Source organism: Salvelinus fontinalis, unplaced genomic scaffold, assembly GCF_029448725.1.
Source record: "Salvelinus fontinalis isolate EN_2023a unplaced genomic scaffold, ASM2944872v1 scaffold_0080, whole genome shotgun sequence".
NCBI classification, from domain to species: Eukaryota; Metazoa; Chordata; class Actinopteri; order Salmoniformes; family Salmonidae; genus Salvelinus; species Salvelinus fontinalis.
The window spans coordinates 430365-451460 of NW_026600289.1; the positions used below are offsets into that span (position 1 = coordinate 430365).

At 43.0% G+C, this 21096-nt stretch overlaps 1 protein-coding gene across 1 annotated transcript in view; it reads left to right on the plus strand.

The window, feature by feature from the left end:
• The window catches only part of LOC129842956 (NLR family CARD domain-containing protein 3-like), a 101176-nt gene that overhangs the window by 42295 nt on the left and 37785 nt on the right, over positions 1 to 21096 (plus strand). The gene's annotated exons all lie outside the window — the stretch shown is intronic.

A 21096-nucleotide genomic window follows, 5' to 3' on the forward strand; every position in this document is an offset into this window, starting at 1 on the left:
GCTGCAGGTCGGGTAGTTATCCAGAGGAGAGCAGAGGGAAGCAGATTTCCCTTGATGAGATTTGTCAGCAGAACATCCACTGAGGTTGACTCTGTGACGTCCCAACATATCTTGTTCTTCTGGAAGTCTAGGGGCAGTCGGCACTCATCCAGACCATCAAAGATCAACAGAACTTTGTACTTGTTGTAGTTGGAGATTCCTGATTGTTTGGTTTCCATTGAGAAGTGAATAAGAAGTTCAATGAAAGTGTGTTTGTCCCCTTTCATCAAATTCAGCTCCCGAAAAGGGAATGAAAATACAAATTGGACATCCTGATTTGCTTTTCCTTCAGCCCAGTCCAGAATGAACTTCTGCACAGAGACTGTTTTTCCAATGCCAGCGACTCCCTTTGTCAGCACAGTTCTGATAAGTTTGTCTTGTCCAGTTAAGGGTTTGAAGATGTCGTTACATGTGATTGCAGTCTCTGGTCTTGTTTGTTTCCTGGTTGTTGTCTCAATCTGTCTCAGCTCATGTTCATTATTGACCTCTCCTGTTCCACCCTCTGTGATGTAGAGCTCTGTGTAGATCTTATTGAGAAGTGTTGGGTTTCCTTGTTTAGCGATCCCCTCAAATACACATTGAAACTTCTTCTTTAGATTAGATTTGAGTTCACGTTGGCAAATCACAGCAAGTTCACCTGAAGGAAGAAATAACACAGAGGATATTAATATTACGTCTGTTTTAATACCTACAGTATTGTAGGACTGTTATAATGTTAAACATTTTAATAATTGATTCTCTTAGACTGTATAAATGTGTAAAGGTTTTCATATTGCATTACAGACTGGTGTGACTGATTATATTATTATTGGTATTATTGATGGTATTATTAATGTTGTCTCTCTCTCTAAATTAATCAACACAAAACATCCCTGCTGCTACTTGATGAGGTCACTAGGTGTTGTGTTAAGGCTGCTACAATATCATTGAGTTACACAGCTACTTTAGCTGTACTTTAGCTACAGCTTTTAAATGTTACAAAACATCATTCAACATGAGGCAGACAGATCTTACATTTCTCCAGTGTGTCAGCAAGCTCCTTCTGGTTCATTTTCCTCAGGACGTGCAGTGTGATCTTCAGAGCCCCCTCTCTGGCACTGCTCTCCTGCTTCTCATCTTCAGCATCCACCACTTCCTGCTTCTGACTCTCAAAGCCTTCTGGGAGTTCTGGACTAAGAATCCTCTTGAACATCTTCAGCTCGTTCTTCACAAATGTCATAATTTTCTCTTCAAGCAACTGAAATAAATAAAGTAAATAAGTTAAGCAAGAGAAGAAATGCTTTCTCATTAACACATTAATGAATGATTGACAGATCAACTTTACTTGAGGTAAACAAAAACAAATGTACATAACAGGACCACATACACCGAATATGGAGGCCAGGTCTGTTTGATGACTCTGGGAAGACTGACCACTGAGAATCTCTGACTCTGATCTCTCCTGTTGGATTCTGTGGACAAAACATGAGATTACATCTCCTCATCCAAGGAGTACACACACACACACACACACACACACACACACACACACACACACACACACACACACACACACACACACACACACACACACACACACACACACACACACACACACACACACACACACACACACACACACTGAGGGAATGTTGTGTGTGTTTAATATTGTTTTAGGACTATGAAAATGGACAAAATGATTAGCCTATGGATTATGAAAACAACCAAAAGAAATGGGAAAAAGGGAGAGGAGAAATTACTAGAGACAGTGTTGTTTAACTCACTGACCATGACCCATGAGTTCTTCTTACCTTTGTTCAGTAGAAAAGTCTCCCTCTCTAAACTGTATAGGTTGACCCATAGACCGGTCACTCTTCATGGACACGCAGCTGGGTACAGGGGAGGCTGGTCTCTCCTGCTTGATTGGTCTTCAACACAACAGAGACAAACATTACATCTGTCATCTACTCTGAGCTCAGATGGGGAAACATAAGAAGAGATTCATTCCGAAACGCTATATATCAAATCACATTTTATTGGTCACATACACATGGTTAGCAGATGTTAATGCGAGTGTAGTGAAATGCTTGTGCTTCTAGTTCCAACCGTGCAGTAATATCTAACAAGTAATCTAACAATTTCACAACGACTACCTTATACACACAAGTGTAAAAGAATGAATAACAATATGTACATATAAATATATGGATGAGCGATGGTCGAATGACATAGGCAAGATGCAGTAGATGGTATAGAGTACAGTATATACATATGAGATGAATAATGTAGGGTATGTAAACATTATATAAATTACCATTGTTTAAAGTGACTAGTGATACATTTATTACATCCAATGTTTTTATTATTAAAGTGGCTAGAGATTGAGTCTATATGTTGGCAGCAGCCACTCAATGTTAGTGATGGCTGTTTAACAGTCTGATGGCCTTGAGATAGAAGCTGTTTTTCAGTCTTTCGGTCCCAGGTTTGATGCACCTGTACTGACCTCGCCTTCTGGATGATAGCGGGGTGAACAGGCAGTGGCTCGGGTGGTTGTTGTCCTTGATGATCTTTTTGGCCTTCCTGTGACATCGGGGGGTGTAGGTGTCCTGGAGGGCAGGTAGTTTGCCCCCGGTGATGCGTTGTGCAGACCTCACTACCCTCTGGAGAGCCTTACGGTTGTGGGCGGAGCAGTTGCCGTACCAGGCGGTGATACAGTCCAACAGGATGCTCTCGATTGTGCATCTGTAAAAGTTTGTGAGTATCTATGGTGACAAGCCAATTTCTTCAGCCTCCTGAGGTTGAAGAGGCGCTGTTGTGCCTTCTTCACCACGCTGTCTGTGTGGGTGGACCATTTCAGTTTGTCTGTGATGTGTACGCCGAGGAACTTCAAACTTTCCACCTTCTCCACTACTGTCCCGTCGATGTGGATAGGGGGCTGCTCCCTCTGCTGTTTCCTGAAGTCCACAATCATCTCCTTTGTTTTGTTGACGTTGAGTGTGAGGTTATTTTCCTGACACCACACTCCGAGGGCCCTCACCTCCTCCCTGTAGGCCGTCTCGTTGTTGTTGGTGATCAAGCCTACCACTACAGTGTTGTCTGCAAACTTGATGATTGAGTTGGAGGCGTGCATGGCCACACAGTCATGGGTGAACAGGGAGTACAGTAGAGGGCTGATAACGCACCCTTGTGGGGCCCCAGTGTTGAGTTTCAGCGGGATGTAGATGTTGTTTCCTACCCTCACCACCTGGGGCGGCCCGTCAGAAAGTCCAGGACTCAGTTGCACAGGGCGGTGTCGAGACCAAGGGTCAATGATGAGTTTGGAGGGTACTATGGTGTCAAATGCTGAGCTGTAGTCAATGAACAGCATTCTTACTTAGGTATTCCTCTTGTCCAGATGGGTTAGGGCAGTGTGCAGTGTGATGGCGATTGCGTCGTCTGTGACCTATTGGGGCGGTAAGCAAATTGGAGTGGGTCTAGGGTATCAGGTAGGGTGGAGGTGATATGATCCTTGACTAGTCTCTCAAAGCACTTCATGATGACAGAAGTGAGTGCTATGGAGCGATAGTCATTTAGTTCAGTTACCTTAGCTTTCTTGGAAACAGGAACAACGGTGGCCCTCTTGAAGCATGTGGGAACAGCAGACTGGGATAAGGATTGATTGAATATGTCAGTGAACACACCAGCCTGCTTGTCTGTGCATGATCTGAGTCTAGGCCAGCAGCCTTGCGAGGTTTAACACGTTTAAACGTTTTACTCACGGTGGCCACGGTGAAGGAGAGCCCACAGGTTTTGGTTTTAGTAGCGGGCTGTGTCAGTGGCACTGTATTGTCCTTAAAGCGAGCAAAGAATTTGTTTAATTTGTCTGGGACCAAGACATCGGTGTCTGCGACAGGGTCGGTTTTATTTTTGTAATCCGTGATTGACTGTAGACCCTGCCACATACGTCTCGTGTTTGAGCAGTTGAATTGCGAATCTACTTTGTCTCTAAACTGACGCTTGTTTGATTGCCTTGCGGAGGGAATAGCTACACTGTTTGTATTCGGTCATGTTTCCGGTCACCTTGCCCTGGTTAAAAGCAGTGGTTCGCGCTTTCAGTTTCACGGGAATGCTGCCATCAATCCAAGGTTTCTGGTTCGGGAAGGTTTTAATAGTCGCAGTGGGTACAACATCACCGATGCACTTCCTTATAAACTCCCTCTCTTGTTAATAATCTCACTCACCGAGTCAGCGTATACATCAATGTTGTTATCCGTTGTCAAGAGACTGGACATTGGCAAGTAGTATACTCGGGAGAGGTGAGTGATGTGCACGTCTACGGAGCCTGACCAGAAGACCGCTCCGTCTCCCCCTTCTGCGGCACCGTTGTTTTGGGTCGCCTACTGGGATCAGGTCCATTGTCCTGGGTGGTGGTTCGAACAGAGGAAGAAAGTCGTATTCCTGGTCGTAATGTTGGTAAGTTGACATTGCTCATATATCAAATAGTTCTTCTGTAATAAGATTTCCTGGGGTAACAACATAAGAAATAATACATAAAAAAAACAAAATACTACAGTGTCTGTTGAAAAGCAGACGGAATTAGGTTTTCCTCTAGGATTTTGCCTGTGCTTAGCTCCATTCTGTTTTAGTTTTTTTCTGAAAAACTCCCCAGTCATTAACGATTACAAGCATAACCATAACAGTATGAAAAAATTATGGGAATGTATGCGGGCGGCGCTCTGCGGTCGTGGTCACCGGCCTACTAGCCGCCACCGATCCCTTTTTCCATTTTCTGTTGGTTTAGTATTATTAGTTGCACCTGTTTCTTTTGTGTTTCTTGATTTCTGGTCTGGGGTTTGTGCTGGATTATTTTGTGTTCACTGTCGGTGTTGGATGTATTTTTCTCTCCGGATCGTTTTGCCCTGTGTGTTTGGGCGGGTCAGTGTTGCTGCGCCCTGTGTTTGGCGTGACCGTTTTTGTGACAGAGAAAATAAATAGTCTATTATTGAACCCTCTGCTCTCTGCGCCTGACTCCTACCTTCCACACCTAGTAACCCGTGACATGCACTCACTACTGGATAAGAGCATCTGCTAAATGACTCACTACTGGATAAGAGTCTGCTAAATGACTCACTACTGGATAAGAGTCTGCTAAATGACTCACTACTGGATAAGAGTCTGCTAAATGACTCACTACTGGATAAGAGTCTGCTAAATGACTCACTACTGTAAAAGAGTCTGCTAAATGACTCACTACTGGATAAGAACGTCCGCTAGATAACTAAATGTAAATGATGCAGCCACCACTATGCTTGAAAATATGAAGAGTGGTAGTCAGTCAGTAGTGTGTTGTATTGGATTTGCCCCAAACATAACACTTTGTATTCAAGACAAAGTTAATTGCTTTGCCAAATTTTTTGCAGTAAACTTTAGTGCGTTGTTGCAAACAGGATGCATGTTTTGGAATATTGTTATTCTGTACGGGCTTCCTTCTTTTCACTCTGTCAATGAGGATAGTATTGTGGAGTAACTACAATGTTGTTGATCCATCCTCAGTTTACTCCTATCACAGCCATTAAACTCTGTAACTGTTTTAAAGTCACCATTGCCCTCATGTGGAAATCAATGAGTGGTTTCTTTCCTCCCTGGCAACTAAGTTAGGAAGTACACCTATATCTTTGTATTGACTGGGTGTATTGATACACAATCCAACGTGTAATTAGTAACTTCCTCATGCTCCAAGGTGTATTCAATGTCTGTTTTTTTTTACCCATCTACCAATATGTGCCCTTCTTTGTGAGGCATTGGAAAACCTCCCTGGTCTTTGTGGTTGAATCTGTGTTTAGAATGCACTGCTCAACTGAGGAACTGTACAGATAATCTCATGTTTGTGGTACAGAGAACAGAACACACACACACACACACACACACACACACACACACACACACACACACACACACACACACACACACACACACACACACACACACACACACACACACACACACACACACACACACACACACAGAGAGAGAGAGAGAGAGAGAAAGCAGAACCATGGACTGCTACATATTTAGCTTACGTTGATTAGACTAAATTTGTTGCATATGAACTAGCAGGTTATAGAGCAAACAATGTAATTATCACAACACATATGATGTAACATGTCTTCCCCAGTGATATTACCCACTATTATCACAACACATATGATGTAACATGTCTTCCCCAGTGATTTACCCACTATTATCACAACACATATGATGTAACATGTCTTCCCCAGTGATATTACCCACTATTATCACAACACATATGATGTAACATGTCTTCCCAGTGATATTACCCACTATTATCACAACACATATGATGTAACATGTCTTCCCCAGTGATTTACCCACTATTATCACAACACATATGATGTAACATGTCTTCCCCAGTGATATTACCCACTATTATCACAACACATATGATGTAACATGTCTTCCCCAGTGATTTACCCACTATTATCACAACACATATGATGTAAAATGTCTTCCCCAGTGATATTACCCACTATTATCACAACACATATGATGTAACATGTCTTCCCCAGTGATATTACCCACTATTATCACAACACATATGATGTAACATGTCTTCCCCAGTGATTTACCCACTATTATCACAACACATATGATGTAAAATGTCTTCCCCAGTGATATTACCCACTATTATCACAACACATATGATGTAACATGTCTTCCCCAGTGATATTACCCACTATTATCACAACACATATGATGTAACATGTCTTCCCCAGTGATATTACCCACTATTATCACAACACATATGATGTAAAATGTCTTCCCCAGTGATATTACCCACTATTATCACAACACATATGATGTAACATGTCTTCCCCAGTGATATTACCCACTATTATCACAACACATATGATGTAACATGTCTTCCCCAGTGATATTACCCACTATTATCACAACACATATGATGTAACATGTCTTCCCCAGTGATATTACCCACTATTATCACAACACATATGATGTAACATGTCTTCCCCAGTGATATTACCCACTATTATCACAACACATATGATGTAACATGTCTTCCCCAGTGATATTACCCACTATTATCACAACACATATGATGTAACATGTCTTCCCCAGTGATATTACCCACTATTATCACAACACATATGATGTAACATGTCTTCCCCAGTGATTTACCCACTATTATCACAACACATATGATGTAACATGTCTTCCCAGTGATATTACCCACTATTATCACAACACATATGATGTAACATGTCTTCCCCAGTGATTTACCCACTATTATCACAACACATATGATGTAACATGTCTTCCCCAGTGATATTACCCAGACACCACTGCAGCACCACTACTGTTATGATGTGACTTGTTAAGCGTATTTATACGCCTGAACCTTTTTAGACTTGGGGCCATAACAAAGGGGCTGAAAACTTAATGATTCAAGACATTTCAGCTAAAGACTTCATAAAACATAATTCCACTTTGACATTATGGGGTGTTGTGTGTGACCCCAAAAAATCAGAATGAATCCATTTTAAATTCAGGCTTTAACTCAACAAAAAAAAGTCAAGGGGTGTGAATACTTTCTGAAGGCATACCTAAAACCCGGCAAAATGGAGAGCTCTCCACTAAAGTTTTACAAACAATTAAACCCTTGAGGCGCTCCGAAAATAATATTAAAAAGATTGGTCCTTGGACACAGAGGGGTTAAACACTAAAGTTACCGTCCATCTAGTGAAGAGAGGAGAACCAGACAGTGGGAGCGTAACGATAACTAACAAACATTTGTACATTGCACTGTTCCGTACAACTGACCTTATTTTAGCTCCTAAAAATGTAATACTTCCAGGTCAACTGTAATATGAATACCAATGTAAAGCACAATTTCTCCCCTTTCCAGCTAAATCAATGAGGAGACCTTCAGGCTGTCCGTCTCTGCATGAATGAAGAAGGCAATGAGCTTTGTCTTGTCTTTTTAAAAATGGCGGGTAGGACACCTCATGAGCTGTTCTAACCAGTTAAGAGGTACCAGCAGGTATCTGGATAAAAGCCTCATAAGCTGTCCTAAGAGGTACCAGCAGGTATCTGGATAAAAGCCTCATGAGCTGTCCTAACCAGTTAACCAGTTAAGAGGTACCAGCAGGTATCTTGATATTAGAACATGCAGCCAATCAGTAGTTCCTGCTTTGGAACAGTGGCAACCTGTTATTCAGTCAAAAAAGAAATTATAAATAAATAGTTGCGTCATGATTGGCTCAGTGTTCTGTCACTCATGGAGACACTACGTCACCACTAAATCTACAGGGAGAGATGGAGAATTCAAGCCCATTGGGTGTTGCCATAGAGTTACATTAGAAGTGCTCATCCAAAAGGCTCAAGGTCATTGGCCACAGATAAAATTAACATCACGTTATATCTACCGTGGCTTTGATTGGACTGATCATATCAACATCCTACTTTCAAAACCCTAGCTAGCAAGCTAGCAGTCATCATCATGAATCAGGTCAACAATCTACTGGCAAATCCTCTTCAATCCTTGTCAAATGAAGAGAAATTATAGATAGAACGTATCAGTGCTTATCGGCCATTGGGCATAAACATTATACAACATGTCGGAAATCACAAATTCAACAACGAGTTGGTTTGGAGGGAATCAGTGCGTAACTGCAAGCGTTACAAAGCAATTCACTAGCCTGCTATTCAGTGGAGAGGGTGTCCAAGTCTTTTCCAAGATTAAGGATAAACATTCACCTGCAACACCATGGACCAGAAAAGGTTGAATACATTGGCCATGCTGTGACTTCTGCTGTGTTCTAAACAACTGGAAACTGGGAAATCTCAGACTTCAGTGTGTTCAAGACAACTGGGAACTCGGAAAAAAACTAGCTCCAATTGAGAAAATACGTCTTGAATACGTCATCCAACTATAAATTCCAAGTCGGGAACTCTGGCCTTTTTCTAGAGCTCCGACCTGAAGATCAATGACGCCATTTTTGACTTTGCTTTTTTCAGCGTTCCAAGTTGTATTGAAAGCACCATAAATCCAGAGAATGCCAGACTTTGATGACAAAGTTTGACGACAAAATTTGCCCACAAGAACCGCCGCGCCACCCCACCCTACACAGCCCTTATTTTAAGTGTTTCTACAATTCCCAATGGGAAAAATATATGGTGGATAAACTATTGGAACCATTTCCCTGTTTGACCGCTAGGTGTTATGGGTATTATGACACCTCCACTGTGGGGCTCTATAAAACTATTGGAACCATTTCCCTGTTTGACCGCTAGGTGTTATGGGTATTATGACACCTCCACTGTGGGGCTCTATAAAACTATTGGAACCATTTCCTTGTTTGACCGCTAGGTGTTATGGGTATTATGACACCTCCATTGTGGGGGCTCTATAAAACTATTGGAACCATTTCCCTGTTTGACCGCTAGGTGTTATGGGTATTATGACACCTCCACTGTGGGGCTCTATAAAACTATTGGAACCATTTCCCTGTTTGACCGCTAGGTGTTATGGGTATTATGACACCTCCACTGTGGGGCTCTATAAAACTATTGGAACCATTTCCCTGTTTGACCGCTAGGTGTTATGGGTATTATGACACCTCCACTGTGGGGCTCTATAAAACTATTGGAACCATTTCCCTGTTTGACCGCTAGGTGTTATGGGTATTATGACACCTCCATTGTGGGGGCTCTATAAAACTATTGGAACCATTTCCCTGTTTGACCGCTAGGTGTTATGGGTATTATGACACCTCCACTGTGGGGGCTCTATAAAACTATTGGAACCATTTCCCTGTTTGACCGCTAGGTGTTATGGGTATTATGACACCTCCACTGTGGGGCTCTATAAAACTATTGGAACCATTTCCCTGTTTGACCGCTAGGTGTTATGGGTATTATGACACCTCCACTGTGGGGCTCTATAAAACTATTGGAACCATTTCCCTGTTTGACCGCTAGGTGTTATGGGTATAATGACACCTCCACTGTGGGGCTCTATAAAACTATTGGAACCATTTCCCTGTTTGACCGCAAGGTGTTATGGGTACTATAACACCTCCATTGTGGGGCTCTATAAAACTATTGGAACCATTTCCCTGTTTGACCACTAGGTGTTATGGGTATTATAACACCGCCACTGTGGTGCTCTATAAAACTATTGGAACCATTTCCCTGTTTGACCGCTAGGTGTTATGGGTACTATAACACCTCCACTGTGGGGCTCTATAAAACTATTGGAACCATTTCCCTGTTTGACCGCTAGGTGTTATGGGTATTATGACACCTCCACTGTGGGGCTCTATAAAACTATTGGAACCATTTCCCTGTTTGACCGCTAGGTGTTATGGGTATTATGACACCTCCACTGTGGGGCTCTATAAAACTATTGGAACAATTTCCCTGTTTGACCGCTAGGTGTTATGGGTATTATGACACCTCCACTGTGGGGCTCTATAAAACTATTGGAACCATTTCCCTGTTTGACCGCTAGGTGTTATGGGTATTATGACACCTCCACTGTGGGGCTCTATAAAACTATTGGAACCATTTCCCTGTTTGACCACTAGGTTTTATGGGTATTATGACACCTCCACTGTGGGGCTCTATAGATCAAATTAAACGGGAGAATCTAGAGAATGTAACAATATTAGTTTCATCTGCTGTGATGTAACAATGTTCGCTGTGATGTTCAGCCCCCAAAATGAAAAAAATACTAAATAATTTGATAGAATTTAACTCAGACCACTTTCTCTTGGTCACAGACGGACAACATCACGTTGTGTTTACAGCTGAAGTTGTAATGAGTCTGCAGACATTTGAATGGTGTCTCTGCGCCGCTCAGATGACGTTTAGGAGAAAATATCAGACACTAAAGTCTGTGAATATTAGAACAGTAATATTTTACACACACATGAAGGTACCCAGAATACTTAATTTCTGATGAAAAAACACAAATGTGAAGAAATTATGGATATAGCGTTTTGGATATAAACTCTTCATAAATTCTTAAACAATATTGTAATCTCACCTCTTAGTTTTGGTGTCAAGTTCCCCAGAGAGACTCATTTTAGAGGCAGGGCCCCCCTCCTCTCTCTCCCCAGAGAGACTCATTTTCAAGCACTGACACCTAAACAGAGATCCAACATGTCATTGAACTATAATACATGAAAAATATACAAATTGTAAAATATCCACAATATACGAATAAACAATATGTTTTTAAATTTCATTGACTACGCCCAGTTAGCGCCATGTTGTAAGATTGAACTGTCACGTACCTGTCCCGGGTGAAATGGACTGTTAGATCTGAGTGTTTTCCTGTCATTCACTATACTAAAATTACACCATACATTTAATTTCTCTACACACTTTACAATAATCCCTGGGAAGATTCTTACCTTGTAGCCTGAATTCACAACCAGAACATGTCAAGTCATTTAAATATTTTCTGTTCTGCTGAGAGAGCACCTTCCTGATGACAAGTGGCTCTGTATCTACAACATTCTACCAACATCATACATGAATAACCCCTGGTAGGATCCTTACTACTATCCCAACTTCAACATTCTACCAACATCCTACATGAATAATCCCTGGTAGGATCCTTACTACTATCCCAACTTCAACATTCTACCAACATCATACATGAATAACCCCTGGTAGGATCCTTACTACTATCCCAACTTCAACATTCTACCAACATCCTACATGAATAATCCCTGGTAGGATCCTTACTACTATCCCAACTTCAACATTCTACCAACATCCTACATGAATAATCCCTGGTAGGATCCTTACTACTATCCCAACTTCAATATTCTACCAACATCCTACATGAATAATCCCTGGTAGGATCCTTACTACTATCCCAACTTCAACATTCTACCAACATCCTACATGAATAATCCCTGGTAGGATCCTTACTACTATCCCAACTTCAATATTCTACCAACATCCTACATGAATAATCCCTGGTAGGATCCTTACTACTATCCCAACTTCAACATTCTACCAACATCATACATGAATAATCCCTGGTAGGATCCTTACTACTATCCCAACTTCAATATTCTACCAACATCCTACATGAATAATCCCTGGTAGGATCCTTACTACTATCCCAACTTCAACATTCTACCAACATCATACATGAATAATGCCTGGTAGGATTCTTACCTTGCAGCCTGAATTCAAAACCAGAACATGTCAAATCAGTGAGATGTTCCTTTGTGTTGAGAAAGAAACCTTGGGAACGGTTTATTCACCTCCCCAATGTCAGGAAACTTTGTTTCTGATTAACTTAAGACACCATCAGTTCTGTTAAAGTTTAGTGGCATTGACCCCATGTCAGCATCATCAGAAAACCAGTTTAACCAGTTTATCCTGTTTACCAGAAAAGCCAGGGGTTTACAATAACATCGCTGCTACCACTTTCCTGCAGTCACCTAGTGACCTCATGGTTGGAATGTTATTCATAATTTCATAATTAATTAACATAATACTTTTTTTAAGGCCGAAATTCCGGTGTTTCTCTGCCAAATGGTTTTGTTATAGTTCAGTCAACTGTGATGTATATAAAGTGTCATATTGGGATGAAAAACCAATATAGAATACATTTCAACTCCATTTCTGACATGGTACAGGTGTCTTCTTGTTTTTAAGCCCAGAGGTGTATACCTTTGTCTCAAAGTAGATTTGTTTAAGACTTCCAACAAACACTGTGTGACTCAGTGATTCAGTCCACTGCATTTCAAGGTTAATCATTAACAACAAACACTGTGTGACCCTGATTCAGTCCACTGCATTTCAAGGTTAATCATTAAAAACAACACCGTATGAACAAATAGCCGTCTCCAGGACCAGTGATTCAAGTATGAGGCTCTGTCCCAAGTGGAACCCTGTTCCCTACATAGTGCACTACTTGACCAGAGCCAATAGTAATGCACTATAGAGTGCAATTGGAGGAGGCAGACTGAGTTCCTGCCCTCCAGGACACCTACACCACCCGATGTCACAGGAAGGCCAAAAAGATCATCATGGACAACAACCACCCGAGCCACTGCCTGTTCACCCCGCTATCATCCAGAAGGAGAGGTCAGTACAGGTGCATCAAAGCAGGGACCGAGAGACTGAAAAACAGCTTCTATCTCAAAGCCATCAGACTGTTAAACAGCCATTATTAACATTGAGTGGCTGCTGGCAACATACAGACTCAATCTCTAGCCACTTAGATAATTAATAATTGGATGTAATAAATGTATCACTAGTCACTTAAACATTGCTACTTTATATAATGTTTACATACCCTACATTACTCATCTTATATGTATATACTTGTCACGTTCCTGACCTGTTTTCTGTTAGTTTTGTATGTTTTGTTGGTCAGGACGTGAGTGTGGGTGGGCATTTCTATGTTTTGTGTTTCTATGTTTAGGTCTATTGTAATCAGCCTTATATGGTTCTCAATCAGAGACAGGTGTTTGACGTTGTCTTCTGATTGAGAACCATATATAGGTTGGCTGTTCACACTGTTTGTTTGTGGGTGGTTGTCTCCTGTGTCTGTGTTTGTTTGCACCATACAGGACTGTTTCGTTCGTTCGTCATTTTGTTTGTAGTAAGTACTTGTTCGTTCGTTCTGCGTGTTTTATGTCAGTTCGTCGTTCTAGTCTGTCTACATTCGTTTTGTTATTTTGTAATCATTTCAAGTATAGTTCGTTTTTGTTCTTGTTTAATAAAATTCATTATGGCATTTCAACGCGCTGCACCTTGGTCGAATCACTACTCCTCCTCTTCGTATGAAGAGGAGGAGGAACGCCGTTACAGAACCACCCACCAATCCAGAACCAAGCAGCGTAATGTCGAGCAGAGGAACCAGGACTCGTGGACTTGGGAGGACGTTTTAAATGGAAAGGGTTGCTACACATGGGAGGAGATCCTGGCTGGAAGGGATCGCCTCCCATGGGAACAGCTGGAGGCATTGAGGAGAGCAGAGGCTACCGGAGTGAAGAACCGCAGTTATGAAGGTACTCGGCTGGCCAGGAAGCCCGAGAAGAAATCCCAAAAATTTCTTGGGGGGGGGGGGGGCTAAAGGGTAGTGTGGCGAAGTCAGGTAGGAGACCTGCGCCCACTTCCCATGCTTACCGTGGAGAGCGGGAGTACGGGCAGACACCGTGTTACGCAGTAGAGCGCATGGTGTCTCCTGTACGTGTGCATAGCCCGGTGCGGGTTATTCCACCTCCCCGCACTGGTAGGGCTAGATTGGGCATTGAGCCAGGTGTCATGAGGCCGGCTCAACGCGTCTGGTCTCCAGTGCGTCTTCTCGGGCCGGCATTCATGGCACCAGCCTTACGCATGGTGTCCCCGGTTCGCCTACATAGCCCGGTGCGGGTTATTCCACCTCCCCGCACTGGTCGGGCGACGGGGAGCATTCAACCAGGTAAGGTTGGGCAGGCTCAATGCTCAAGAGAGCCAGTACGCCTGCACGGTCCGGTATTTCCGGCGCCACCTTCCCGCCCCAGCCTAGTACCAACAGTGCCTACACCACGCACTAAGCCACCAGTGCGTTTCCAGAGCCCTGTTCCTCCTCCATGCACTCTCCCTGTAGTGCGTGTATCCAGTTCGGCGCCTCCAGTTCCGGCACCACGCACTAAGCCACCTGTGCGTCTCCAGAGCCCTGTACACACTGTTCCTTCTCCCCGTACTAGTCCTGATGTGCGTGCCCTCAGCCCGGTACCTCCAGTTCCGGTACCACGCACCAGGCAAAGAGTACGTTTTGAGAGTCCAGTGTGCCCTGTCCCTGCTCCCCGCACTAGCATGAAGGTGCGTGTCCTTAGCCCGGTGCCTCCAGTTCCGGCACCACGCACCAGGTCGACAGTGCGCATTATCCGGCCAGAGCCATCCGTCTCCCCAGCGCCATCTGAGCCATCCGTCTCCCCAGCGCCATCTGAGCCATCCGTCTCCCCAGCGCCATCTGAGCCATCCGTCTCCCCAGCGCCATCTGAGCCATCCGTCTCCCCAGCGCCATCTGAGCCATCCGTCTCCCCAGCGCCATCTGAGCCATCCGTCTGCCCAGCGCCGTCTGAGCCATCCGTCTGTCCCAAGCCATTAGAGCCGCCCGTCTGTCCCGAGCCGTCAGAGCCGATAGTCAGTCAGGAGCCGCTAGAGCCATTCGTCAGTCAGGATCTGCCAGAGCCGCCAACCAGACAGGATCTGCCAGAGCCGCCAACCAGACAGGATCTGCCAGAGCCGCCAACCAGACAGGATCTGCCAGAGCCGCCAACCAGACAGGATCTGCCAGAGCCGCCAACCAGACAGGATCTGCCAGAGCCGCCAACCAGACAGGATCTGCCAGAGCCGCCAACCAGACAGGATCTGCCAGAGCCGCCAACCAGACAGGATCTCCCAGAGCCGCCAGCCAGACAGGATCTGCCAGAGCCGTTAGTGAGCCATGAGCGTCCAGAGCCGTTAGTGAGCCATGAGCAGCCAGAGCCGTCAGCGAGCCATGAGCAGCCAGAGCCGTCAGCCTGCCATGAGCGTCCAGAGCCGTCAGCCTGCCATGAGCGTCCAGAGCCGTCAGCCTGCCATGAGCGTCCAGAGCCGTCAGCCTGCCATGAGCGTCCAGAGCCGTCAGCCTGCCATGAGCGTCCAGAGCCGTCAGTCAGCCATGAGCTGCCCCTCATCCCAAAGCGGCTATTTATACAGAACTGCCTCTCAGTCCAGAGCTGTCTCTCTGTCCGGAGCTGCCCTTCAGTCCGGAGTTGCCCCTCTATCCTGAGCTACCTCTCTATCCTGAGCTACCTCTCTATCCTGAGCTATCCCTCTGTCCTGAGCTATCCCTCTGTCCTGAGCTACCTTGTCCCGGAGCTGTCCCTTATTCTGGTGTTGCCCCTTAATTTAGGTGGGGTTAATTGGAGGGTGGTCATTTTGAGGAGGCTAAGGAAGCTGGGATTGACTATGGTGGGGTGGGGACCTCGTCCAGAGCCTGAGCCACCACCGTGGTCAGATGCCCACCCAGACCCTCCCCTAGACTTTGTGCTGGTGCGCCCGGAGTTCTCACCTTGAGGGGGGGGTTATGTCACGTTCCTGACCTGTTTTCTGTTAGTTTTGTATGTTTTGTTGGTCAGGACGTGAGTGTGGGTGGGCATTTCTATGTTTTGTGTTTCTATGTTTAGGTCTATTGTAATCAGTCTTATATGGTTCTCAATCAGAGACAGGTGTTTGACGTTGTCTTCTGATTGAGAACCATATATAGGTTGGCTGTTCACACTGTTTGTTTGTGGGTGGTTGTCTCCTGTGTCTGTGTTTGTTTGCACCATACAGGACTGTTTCGTTCGTTCGTCATTTTGTTTGTAGTAAGTACTTGTTCGTTCGTTCTGCGTGTTTTATGTCAGTTCGTCGTTCTAGTCTGTCTACATTCGTTTTGTTATTTTGTAATCATTTCAAGTATAGTTCGTTTTTGTTCTTGTTTAATAAAATTCATTATGGCATTTCACGCCGTTACAATACTGTACTCTATACCATCTACTGCATCTTACCTATGTCGTTCGGCCATCGCTCATCCATATATTTATATGCACATATTGTTAATCATTCCCTTACACTTGTGTGTATAAGGTAGTTGTTGTGAAATTGTTAGATTGCTTGTCAGATATTACTGTACGGTCGGAACTAGAAGCACAAGCATTTCACTACACTCGCATTAACATCTGCTAACCACGTGTTTGTGACCAATAAAATGTGATTTGATTTGATAAACAAGGGCAATGTCACATGACCAGAAACAAGTACACACAAAAAATTATAAGATCCTGCAACTGTGCAGTGGTAAATACCTGTCTATTTATGGAAAACTGCCCTGATCTGTGGAGAGGTAAATACCTGTCTATTTATGGAAAACTGCCCTGATCTGTGGAGAGGTAAATACCTGTGTATTTATGGAAAACTGCCCTGAACTGTGGAGAAGTAAATACCTGTCTATTTATGGAAAACTGCCCTGATCTGTGGAGAGGTAAATACCTGTCTATTTATGGAAAACTGCCCTGATCTGTGGAGAGGTAAATACCTGTGTATTTATGGAAAACTGCCCTGATCTGTGGAGAGGTAAATACCTGTCTATTTATGGAAAACTGCCCTGATCTGTGGAGAGGTAAATACCTGACTATTTATGGAAAACTGCCCTGATCTGTGGAGAGGTAAATACCTGTCTATTTATGGAAAACTGCCCTGATCTGTGGAGAGGTAAATACCTGTGTATTTATGGAAAACTGCCCTGATCTGTGGAGAGGTAAATACCTGTCTATTTATGGAAAACTGCCCTGATCTGTGGAGAGGTAAATACCTGTCTATTTATGGAAAACTGCCCTGATCTGTGGAGAGGTAAATACCTGTGTATTTATGGAAAACTGCCCTGATCTGTGGAGAGGTAAATACCTGTCTATTTATGGAAAACTGCCCTGATCTGTGGAGAGGTAAATACCTGTCTATTTATGGAAAACTGCCCTGATCTGTGGAGAGGTAAATACCTGTCTATTTATGGAGAACTGCCCTGATCTGTGGAGAGGTAAATACCTGTCTATTTATGGAAAACTGCCCTGATCTGTGGAGAGGTAAATACCTGTCTATTTATGGAAAACTGCCCTGATCTGTGGAGAGGTAAATACCTGTCTATTTATGGAAAACTGCCCTGATCTGTGGAGAGGTAAATACCTGTCTATTTATGGAAAACTGCCCTGATCTGTGGAGAGGTAAATACCTGTCTATTTATGGAAAACTGCCCTGATCTGTGGAGAGGTAAATACCTGTCTATTTATGGAAAACTGCCCTGATCTGTGGAGAGGTAAATACCTGTCTATTTATGGAAAACTGCCCTGATCTGTGGAGAGGTAAATACCTGTCTATTTATGGAAAACTGCCCTGATCTGTGGAGAGGTAAATACCTGTCTATTTATGGAAAACTGCCCTGAACTGTGGAGAAGTAAATACCTGTCTATTTATGGAAAACTGCCCTGATCTGTGGAGAGGTAAATACCTGTCTATTTATGGAAAACTGCCCTGATCTGTGGAGAGGTAAATACCTGTCTATTTATGGAAAACTGTCCTGATCTGTGGAGAGGTAAATACCTGTCTATTTATGGAAAACTGCCCTGATCTGTGGAGAGGTAAATACCTGTCTATTTATGGAAAACTGCCCTGATCTGTGGAGAGGTAAATACCTGTGTATTTATGGAAAACTGCCCTGATCTGTGGAGAGGTAAATACCTGTCTATTTATGGAAAACTGCCCTGATCTGTGGAGAGGTAAATACCTGTCTATTTATGGAAAACTGCCCTGATCTGTGGAGAGGTAAATACCTGTGTATTTATGGAAAACTGCCCTGATCTGTGGAGAGGTAAATACCTGTCTATTTATGGAAAACTGCCCTGATCTGTGGAGAGGTAAATACCTGTCTATTTATGGAAAACTGCCCTGATCTGTGGAGAGGTAAATACCTGTCTATTTATGGAAAACTGCCCTGATCTGTGGAGAGGTAAATACCTGTGTATTTATGGAAAACTGCCCTGATCTGTGGAGAGGTAAATACCTGTCTATTTATGGAAAACTGCCCTGATCTGTGGAGAGGTAAATACCTGTCTATTTATGGAAAACTGCCCTGATCTGTGGAGAGGTAAATACCTGTCTATTTATGGAAAACTGCCCTGATCTGTGGAGAGGTAAATACCTGTCTATTTATGGAAAACTGTCCTGATCTGTGGAGAGGTAAATACCTGTCTATTTATGGAAAACTGCCCTGATCTGTGGAGAGGTAAATACCTGTCTATTTATGGAAAACTGCCCTGAACTGTGGAGAGGTAAATACCTGTCTATTTATGGAAAACTGCCCTGATCTGTGGAGAGGTAAATACCTGACTATTTATGGAAAACTGCCCTGATCTGTGGATGGCAACGAGACCGTAACATAACTCATGCACATTATAACAGTGACTATCTATATAATCCCATTGGCTCTACAGGGGATGGCAACGAGACCGTAACATAACTCATGCACATTATAACAGTGACTATCTATATAATCCCATTGGCTCTACAGGGGGATGGCAACGAGACCATAACATAACTCATGCACATTATAACAGTGACTATCTATATAATGAATATGAACTGGGTGGGTTGAGATTATTAAATATAAAAGCTCTAAAACTCTGTAAAAGCTTCACTTATTCAATAGATTTATTTGAACCCTAAATGGTTCTCCAGTAGATTAATAAGAAAAGATCATCCATTGTTTAAAAATTGCCTTTTTGTCTTTGTGCAGATTGACATGTCTCATTTTAGATTCATTGAGAATTCTACTTTTTTCAAAGTATCTTTCTTTTTAAAACCAGCATTCCAGGGCTGGCTACAATTTTAATTTCACCCCCCTGAAAAGATAGAACAAATATTACAACAAATATTATGGCTGAACTCAAATGTGCTGGTTGATAAAATACCTGTATTTATGGGAAAGATGTTTGAAAAGGGTATTTTGTTCTTAAATGATATTGTAAATTGTAATGGAAGAGTTATGTTCTTCATGGAGTTATTAGAATTGTACAGGAAGGTCTGTTCAATCCAAGAGTACAACCAATTGATTACAGCATTACCCCCCAAAATAGAGGAGGTATTGAACTGGTCTGTCTGCCCAATATAAAGGATCTAAACTGGAGGAGGCAGGTGGCAGAGGGAGGAGGTATTGAACTGGTCTGTCTGCCCAATATAAAGGATCAGAACTGGCAGAGGAATAACAATGTCATAAATAGGAAAGTTTCATTTGAGGACCAGGATGTTGACAACTGGGCCATACAGATTGCAAAATAGTTGGGAAGAGATTTTTGATGTACCGATTCCATGGTATGAGTATGAGTATGAGCTAATATATAAAACGCAAGATTCAAGACTTCGTGCTTTTAGGCTAAAATTATTACATAGAATTCTTGCCAACAACAAAATGTTGAATATTTGGGGCATAAAATCATGGAAGCTCTGCAGATTTTGTTGTGAGGATACAGAATCAATAGACCATTTATTTTGGTATTGCCCTCAGGTAGCCTGTTTCTGGTCTCAGGTTCAGGAATGGCTGAAAATGCTTAGCATTGATCTAAAATTGACCCTAGAAATAGTACTGTTAGGAGATCTGGAGAGACCGGGTCAGTCAATTACTAATATACTGATACTCTTAGTAAAAGTATTTATCTTCAACACGCAATGTGTAGATTCTATTCGATTAGATAGATTGAAATTGTACGTTAAACATCACAGCATAGTTGAAAGATATGTGTTGCGTAGAAACAGGAAGTGGGTGGCCAGCAGATATAGATGGGATTGGCTGAGGGAAGCTGAGGGTTGGGATGTGGAAATGGAGACAAGTGGGAGTGGAGTTTCTGTGTGAGAGAGAGAATGATGGTCAAAGGAAGAAAAATGTCAAAATAAAACATAATAGAAGTACATTTGAATGACACTAGGTGGCAGTGTTTTTACAACTAATGCTGGTTTGCCTGAGACTGATGCTGTGCAGGTGTTTGTACACATGCATATACACACACTCTCATTCAAATAAACACATACAAGAACACACACATACATGTAATAGTGCCAGACATGCACACAAACATATACAGTTGGCATTGCTGTTATGATTTCAGTTGTCCTTGATGTCCTTTGGTTTAAATGTATTATTATTATTATTATATTTATTCATTGTTGTTTTCTGTTTTCTGTCTTTTCCTTTTGTCTCTTTAGTTCTCTTGGTTGTTGGTGCATTGGGGGGGTTCTTGGTGGTGGGGGTTCATTCTCTTGGTTGTTGGTGCATTGGGGGGTTCTTGGTTGTTGGTGCATTGGGGGATTCTTGGTTGTTGGTGCATTGGGGGATTCTTGGGGGAATGGAATTAATTGTATTTTTTCTTTTTTTTCTTCCGGGGGCGCTGTGGGAGGGGTCTTGAATGGTTGAGGGACAGCTATTGGGGAACTGTGGGGGGGATCTTGGAGGGTTCGGGTTTCACTAGA